Source organism: Protopterus annectens, chromosome 12.part0 (assembly GCF_019279795.1).
Source record: "Protopterus annectens isolate FY-2018-M chromosome 12.part0, PAN1.0, whole genome shotgun sequence".
Taxonomy (NCBI): Eukaryota; Metazoa; Chordata; order Ceratodontiformes; family Protopteridae; genus Protopterus; species Protopterus annectens.
Window position 1 is genome coordinate 1,301,811,881 of NC_056746.1, and position 7,881 is coordinate 1,301,819,761.

The 7,881-nt window shown below is 44.1% G+C and overlaps 1 protein-coding gene across 1 annotated transcript in view; it reads left to right on the forward strand.

Moving 5' to 3' along the window:
- Positions 1-7,608, forward strand: part of LSM14B (LSM family member 14B) — a gene marked incomplete in the record, with an annotated part of 815,052 nt that extends 807,444 nt beyond the window's left edge. The window contains 1 exon segment of the mRNA XM_044090355.1: positions 6,684-7,608.
- Between the last annotated feature and the right edge of the window lie 273 nt (positions 7,609-7,881).

Consider the following 7,881-nt stretch of genomic DNA (forward strand, 5'->3'; position numbering starts at 1 on the left):
AGGCAAACCTCAATCCATACAGTTCCCAGATGTCCTTCAAGGATGCATCTGCAGTCATAACATATGGGTTGTCCTGCCTCAGGCAGCCCTTCGGTTGGCCGGATTCCAAAGTCTGGGTCTGGCCTCGGCTGATGTCGCACTTTCCCCGACGTCAGAGCTCCTGGGGTATAAAGGCATCAGCCGACGCCATTTTCCTCAGTCTTTCTTGCCGCACGGTGCCCGAAGCAGAAGCTGTTCGCAAGTGCCGGTCGGTCAGATCCAGAGATTTCAGCTACAGAAGACTTCGAAAAAAGCTAAGTACCCCGTTGGACTCTTTCTTGCCTCAGCCGATGTCAGACAAAGTAATTGTTTAACTTGTGGGAAACAAATACCTCATAAGGATTTCCATTCTTACTGCCTTCCTTGCTTAGGCCCAGACCACGACGTATCAGCTTGTTTAGCCTGTGTCTCCTTCAACCGACTGACTCTTAGACGTCGGTCGGAGTTTGCAGAGGAATTTTTTGGTACCGCTTTTACTTATAAAATGTCGTCTGAGACTCCGACCATGCATATGGTCAAAAAACGCAAGGAAAAGGACCGACACTTGCGGCCCGCGGTTTCGGCTGAAACCATGGCTAGGCCTACCGAGAGTGTCTCTGTTTCGGCTGAAACAGAGTCCACAGCTATTCCTACTACCGAAACCTTACCTCCGACCAGAGGCCCCGGCTGAGTCTGCTTCAGAACTACCTACCGAAGCTAGTGTTCAGGAATTGTCCGACACCATACCTTTGGACATTTCTACTCCTGCACGTGGGGCAGCTAGGCCCCCAGCTTCTATGTCTATTAAGGCCTTCTCCAGGGCTAAAGCTGCTAAACTTTCAAAAGCTTTGCCTGCTAAATCTGCATCCCAGAGGCCTGCTTCTAGTTAACAGATTCTCAGTCTTGCTGAGGATCTTATATCCTTAATTAGGGGTTCCCAGCCCCACCCAGACAGGGCCTCCCAACCTCCTCCAGACAAAAGGCCCAGGACTGAACCCTCTGAACCTCACTCAGATTACTCCACGGATGGATCTGATTTGTCAGACCACCAGGAAGGGGCCTACTCGCCTTATGAGGACTCAGATGCAGAAGAATCTATCCCTTCGGCTTCTCCCCCTGAAGAATTTTCCTTTGGGGAGACTTTACACTCCATGAGAGAGCACTTTCAATGGCAGAGTCAGGATTTCTCTGATTCTAGAAAAAGATTAAGGACCTTTTTGCATTTGCCCCAGCATAGGCCCTTAGCTAATACCCCCTGTTTTAACTGTAATTGATGATGTGTACAATGATGTCAGTACTGCACCTGATTCTCTTCCTCCGGCCCCGCCAAACCTGACAGATATTACAGGGTCCCGGATTCTTACTTCCACCTGTATAAAGCCCCTGCTGCAGACCCAGAAACTATTTCTCAGGGCCCTAAAGGGGTGGCAGCTGCTACTGCCAAAAATCCCCTACCCTCTGAAAGAGAGTCTAGAGCATTAGAGAGATGGGGAAAAAAGGGTTTATACATCTGCTACTCTTTCTGCCAGGGCATTAAGCTGTCAATTCCATATGAAACAGTACCAAGAATTTTTGTTAGATCAGCTGAATAAAAAACTTTCTTCTCCTGAACCTTTAGACCGTAAATCCCTTCAGGATTTGGTACACAACTCACAACAGGTCAGTAATCATTTCTTAATGTGGCTATGATGCACTGGAGGCTTCATTTAGATCAGCTATGACTGGGGCAGTAATTCGTAGGCATGCCTGGCTGAAGGAGCAATCTTTGCCAGACCATGTCAAGGCTAAACTCCTCGATGCTCCAATGGAGAAACAAAATTTATTTGGCTCCCCTGCACAGGAGATTCTAAAGAAGGTTGAAGAAAAATCAAAATCTGTGCAGACAGTAAAAGATTTCCTGCAAGTCCAACCTCCGAGGTTTAGCAGAAACTGGCCTACAAAGAATTGGTCCTTTCCAGACACCTCCAGAGCACAGAGGGGCAGGAACAGGCACCCTAGAGGCAGAGGTCAATCAAAGGGTTCCTACAGGGGCCATCAGTGGCAGCCTGCCAACCAGAGGAGTAGTGCAACAGCTACAACTACAACCACTACCTCAGGACAGACCCAATGACTTGACTGTGATTCCACCTACCAGGGATCAACTGGAAGCACCCTTGGGCGGAAAGCTGGCTTTATTCTCAAATCTGGCATTGCATTACAAAGGATACATGGACATTGCAAACAATAGACAAAGGATACAGGTTTCACTTCCACACCTTGCCAAAAAGAGGCGGAATGCCAAACCTTCCACCAAACCAGAAGGCAGAGGCTTTAAGACAAATCAACAATTTACTTCAGATGAAAGCTATAGAAATGGTACCATCTACAGAACATGGCCAAGGATTTTACTCCAGATTATTCCTCGTACCAAGAAAAGAAAACCAATGGAGGCCTATTCTCGACCTGTCCGCACTGAACACATCTCATTGTGCCAAAATTCAAAATGCTGACCCTACAGCAACTTCTTCCCATGTTGGGCAAGGAGTCTTGGCTGGTGACTCGATCTCAAGGAGGCATACCTGCACGTCCCTATCCGACCAGATTGCAGAAGACACCTCAGATTTCTTGTAGGATCAGAGCATTATTAATTCTCAGCATTGCCCTTTGGCTTATCTACTGCGCCCAGAGTATTCACGAAATGCCTGGCATCAGTAATTGCACATTGCAGACTTCAGGGAATTCAAATTTATCCATACCTGGACTGCCTAATACAAGCGGACAACAAGAAAAAATTGTTAAAGGACTTGGCCTATACCATACACCTGCTACAGGCCTTGGGATACATGGTCAACATCCAAAAGTCAAGACTAGTACCATCCCAAAGGATAACCGTTTTGGGTGCGGATCTGGACACAATCACTCTAATGGCTTTTCTCACAGAAGAAAAACAAAAACAACTTCCAGATTACTTCATGATTTTGACAAGACAAACTCAGCTTACTGCAAGGAAAGTCCTGCAGGCCCTGGGTTACATGGCATCCTGCAAAATCTTGATTCCACATGCCAGGTTGCACATGAGGAAATTACAATGGTACCTAAGGAATGTATGGTCTCAACACAGTCACAGTCTAGAAACCATGATACCAATCATTCCATGCCTTCAAAAGGAATTCCTGTGGTGGGCTCAGGCCTGCCAGTCCAACAGAGGGTTGCCTTTCAACAAACCAAAAACAAGGCAGACCATCACCACGGACGCCTCAGACCGAGGATGGGGAGCACACATGGAGGACAAATGTATCCAAGGCCTATGGCCTCAAGGGCAGCTAAGCATGCACATAAACCTAAAGGAAATGCTGGCAGTGAGGCATGCAATCGAGGCATTCAAACCCTTCCAGCAAGGACATCTATTAAGGACAGACAACACCACGGTCATGTGGTACATAAACAGGGAGGAACACATTCCTACCCTCTATGCCGGATGGCTATGAATCTGTGGAACCTATGCCTGAATCTCAATATCCAGCTGCAGGCCAAATTCGTACCAGGAAAAGAGAATTCACTAGCAGACAGCTTAAGCAGAACTACCACGGATGCACACGAATGGATGCTGCATCCAGACATCTTCAAACTCAACAAAAAAATGGGGAATGCCAGAGATCTGTTCGCCTCCCCACTCAACCACCAACTGAAGAAATTCTGCTCAAGGATATACCACCCACAAGCCTGGAAGGTGGACTCTCTCTTTCAGCTGGAATGCCCTAACAGTATATGCCTTTCCACCTCTCCCATTGATGTACAAGGTTCTACTGAAGATCAGGGAAGAACAGCCAAAGGTGATACTAATAGCTCCGGATTGGCCAAGAACATTGGTACCCGCTATTGAAGCATGTCTCAGACAAATTCATGGCCTCTTCTCTTCTGGCCTCTTCTTCTAACGCAGAACAGTTTCAAGACCCTGCATCCCAACTTGAAAACATTGCAGCTAACTGCCTGGAAACTTCCTTAAAACCCAACCAAACTGTTTTATCTCAGAGGGTGAAGGACATTATCCTGGAGGCTCGCAGACCTTCCACAAGAAAGACATACTCAGCTAAATGGAAGAGATTTCTCATTTGGAGCACATCAAAGGGCACGGATGTCAGTGGCAAACCTAGCACACATCCTAGAATTGTTCCACAATGGCCTGTCTTATTCTTCCATTAAGATTCATGCTTCAGCAATTTCAGCAGAATACAATATGGATCCACCTATCTTCTCACACCCTCTGCTCAGAATTTTTGAGGGGGATCAAAAATGTTAAACCCCCAAGAACCCCCCCCCCTATCTGCATGGGATCTCAATTTTGTGCTGGAAAAATTGACACTACCTCCCTTTGAACCAGCAGCATCAGCAGACCTACAGTTTTTATCTTGGAAAACTGCATTCCTTCTGGCAATCACTTCAGCAAGAAGAGTATCCGAGTTACAGGCATTAATGGCAGTGCAGCCTTTTCTTATTTTTCACCAGGATAGTCACTGAGAACCAATCCTGCTTTCATGCCAAAGGTGGTATCCAGGGTATCCTTGAACCAAGCTATACATTTGCCTACGTTCTTCCCTAACCCACAGAACAAAGGGGAAAAACTTTTGCACTCCTCGGATATACAGACAACTATGCTACTATCTGGACAGAACTAAAACCAACAGAAAAACTGATCAGCTTTTTGTAGCATATGCAATTGGGGTGCAAGAAAGAGCAATTTCCAAACAGACAATTTCAAAATGGATAGGAAATTGCATTCGCTTTTGCTACTCCTTTCATGGAAAGACAGTTCCTGAAAATATCAGGCCTCATTCCACAAGGGCCACAGCCACCACTACAGCTTTCCTACGAGGGGTGGCTACCAAGGAAATTTTAGAAGCTGCTACTTGGAGCTCCGTGCATACATTTGCCAAGCATTACAATCTACCTTTATACTCCAGATCCCGTGCAGGGTTTGCAACTGCAGTACTGCAGGGGATCTTAACTACACCATCCTTCACTTAGTTCCTCCTCCCCCAGATTGGCTATGGTATTCTACCCATATGTTATGACTGCAGATGCATCCTTGAAGGACATTAGTACAGTTTTGTACCTACCATAAATGTAGATGTCCGATAGGTATGCATCTGCAGTCAGGATTACCCACCCACCTTCCCCTCTGGTATTCCTAGGGTGCTTACCCCTCTTTCAGCTAGCTGGGGGAATCTATTATGGTGTATTTGTTTGTTTATATATGTATATAATTTGATAATGTTTGGAACTTTTCAGCATTTATACAAATTTAGCCTTCCTAGAGGGCACCTGGCATCTGGGGCAAGTAAAACTGAGGAAAATGGCGTCTGCTGATGCCTTTATACCCCAGGAGCTCTGACGTCGGGGAAAGTGCGACATCAGCTGAGGCCAGACCCAGAGTTTGGAATCCGGCCGACCGAAGGGCTGCCTGAGGCAGGACAAACCCATATGTTATGACTACAGATGCATACCTATCGGACATCTACATTTATGGTAGGTACAAAACTGTACTTTTCTGATTACAGCAAACACGTTTCACCTATTTTTGATATAAAATTGTTTCTACTTCACAGGACCATTTAGTACAGAAAGTCTGACCATATGTTCTCTTCTACTAACCTTTTGGGTTAAGCAGTCTCAATTACCCTGGCCATATAGATTCACAGAATTTTGCTGGTTTACCAAAATGGTTTGGAGTTGCCTCATCATCCTAGAGTAAATTCTACCAGATCTGTGGCGGTCTCATCTACATTTTCTTTGAGTGGCAGTCTGTGTTGCAGCCATTTGGTCAAAGACTTTTGTGGCACATTAAAAGTTTGGCATAGTCTCCAGAAGCAGAGCTCCCTTTGGTTCAACAGTGCTCCAGCATATCCTTTTAGGGCCTCCCAGGAGTTGCGTTGCTAGGGACTCTGACCCCTCAGTGAGGAAAAATGAAAATAAAATCAAGATTTAGGAGCTGGCCATTTTCATCCTTCCTAATCTTCCCTCCCAGTCGTTCCCTGGCCTCTTCCTTAGAAGGTTCTTGGATGATACAGGAACTTTAATGTTCCTCGTATGAACCTTAATCTTTTCCTTCTGTCCTGTCTTTATAAATCAGTAGGTAGCAAATTTGATCTGAGAAGTTTGGGGATGGTGTAGTGCATTCTGGGAAGGAGGAGCTGGAGACTAGGATCCAAAGTCTTGGAAATGCAACAGTCTGATCTGAGGGTCAGATATCTGAGACCCATTGGTGAGGAAGAATGAAAATGGACAACAGATGCCAAGTTAAGGTAAGTACATAACTCCAAATTTCACCTGGTTTGTGCTGGCAGTTGTGCAGTTACAAATGGTGCATTTTAGGGGATATGGTAGTCTTTAGCTTGGAGTTTCTGAACAGTTCTGCATAGTATTTCACTGGTAATGCTTAAGAGTCAGGCAGATTGTCTAGATGCATGTTACTTAGAATGCTAATAGAATTAAATCTTTGTGGTGGCTAGTTGCATTGGGTATACCCAGTCTGCTGTAGTTCAGAATTCTATATAGCCATATGGTACAAAACTGCTCCGTTGAAAGGGTTGCATCTGGACAAGTTGTATAGTTAAGATCTGTTTGCAGAACATGAGCCACAAATTATACAGGTCACTAAAGTTTTAACTTTAATTTTCTTTCCTTAGGGAATTGTGTGAGCTGAAGACTGAATTGCATTTACCATGCTTCAAATAGGAAAAACACTACAAATGACTGGTCCATATTTGAATTTCTCTCATTGTCTGGGAGCAGAGAATGAATGACTTTACTTTTAGCTTTTCCAGTGGATTTCCAAGTTTTTATAATTCATATCTTCCTCAGAAGTAAGCAAATTTCATATGGACTAAATTGAAATGAGGGCATTTTTGCTTTTTTTGCCTTTGGTATTCCAAGCATTTTATTTTTGAGACTTTATTTTGCCCTTAAACATATGGACTGAAGTTGAAATAAGCATGGTTATGGAAATTTGGGATGTAATTAGTCTTGGAAGAAATATTTGCCACATTACAGATTTGGGACTGCAAAATAAGGCTGTGTTGGTAGGCTTTCTTGCTATGCTTTTGAGTTATGGCTCAGTACAGTAAGCTATACAATTGTGTATTTGAAGCACACACTTGTGGCCATGCAGATCCATTTAGGTAATCCTAAAAGCACCTGTTGTATACTGCTTCAGGCCATGGAATGCAGATTGTCCTCTTCAAAAGCATTTGGTTGTGGATAAAGTATAGCTAAGAATAGTTTATAAAATGCAGAATTTAACCCTGTTCTCACCAAAATGTATATAGAGCACACTTTATTTTCAGGGTCACAGTTAAAGCCCTTGAATTCTGTTGCATAGACTGCTGTTTTACTTTTTCATTTGGTTTTGTTTGTAACATGGGTTTAAGAGCACTTTTGGTGTACAAATCTTGATCGGTAGATTAAGTGTGAACACCAAGTTTTGAACTGATGTATAATTTATGTACAATTGTCTAAGCTTGCCTTTATTTTTCTAAGAAATAGTTAATATTTGTGACCAGACCATGTCAGTAGGGCTGTGTTTAATAAAATAAAGGAAAATGTCAACAAAAATGTTTGAAAATGCCATTGGAAGTATGGACATGTTCCAGATTTGTGTTCACTGCTAAAAATGTTGGCTCTTGACAGCCTATAAGGAAAGGTCTTGTACAGTGTTAAATTTACTACTTCCTGAAGTTAACTTGGGGCTATTTTAGCTCCAAAGGATTGCACTGGGTACTGTCTTCATAGTGCAAAATGACCAGTACGCGACCGCAACAACTGCCATTACCCAGTCTGCCCCCTTGGAGGGGGGGGGTGCGTGCACTACCTGGAAATGCAATGAAA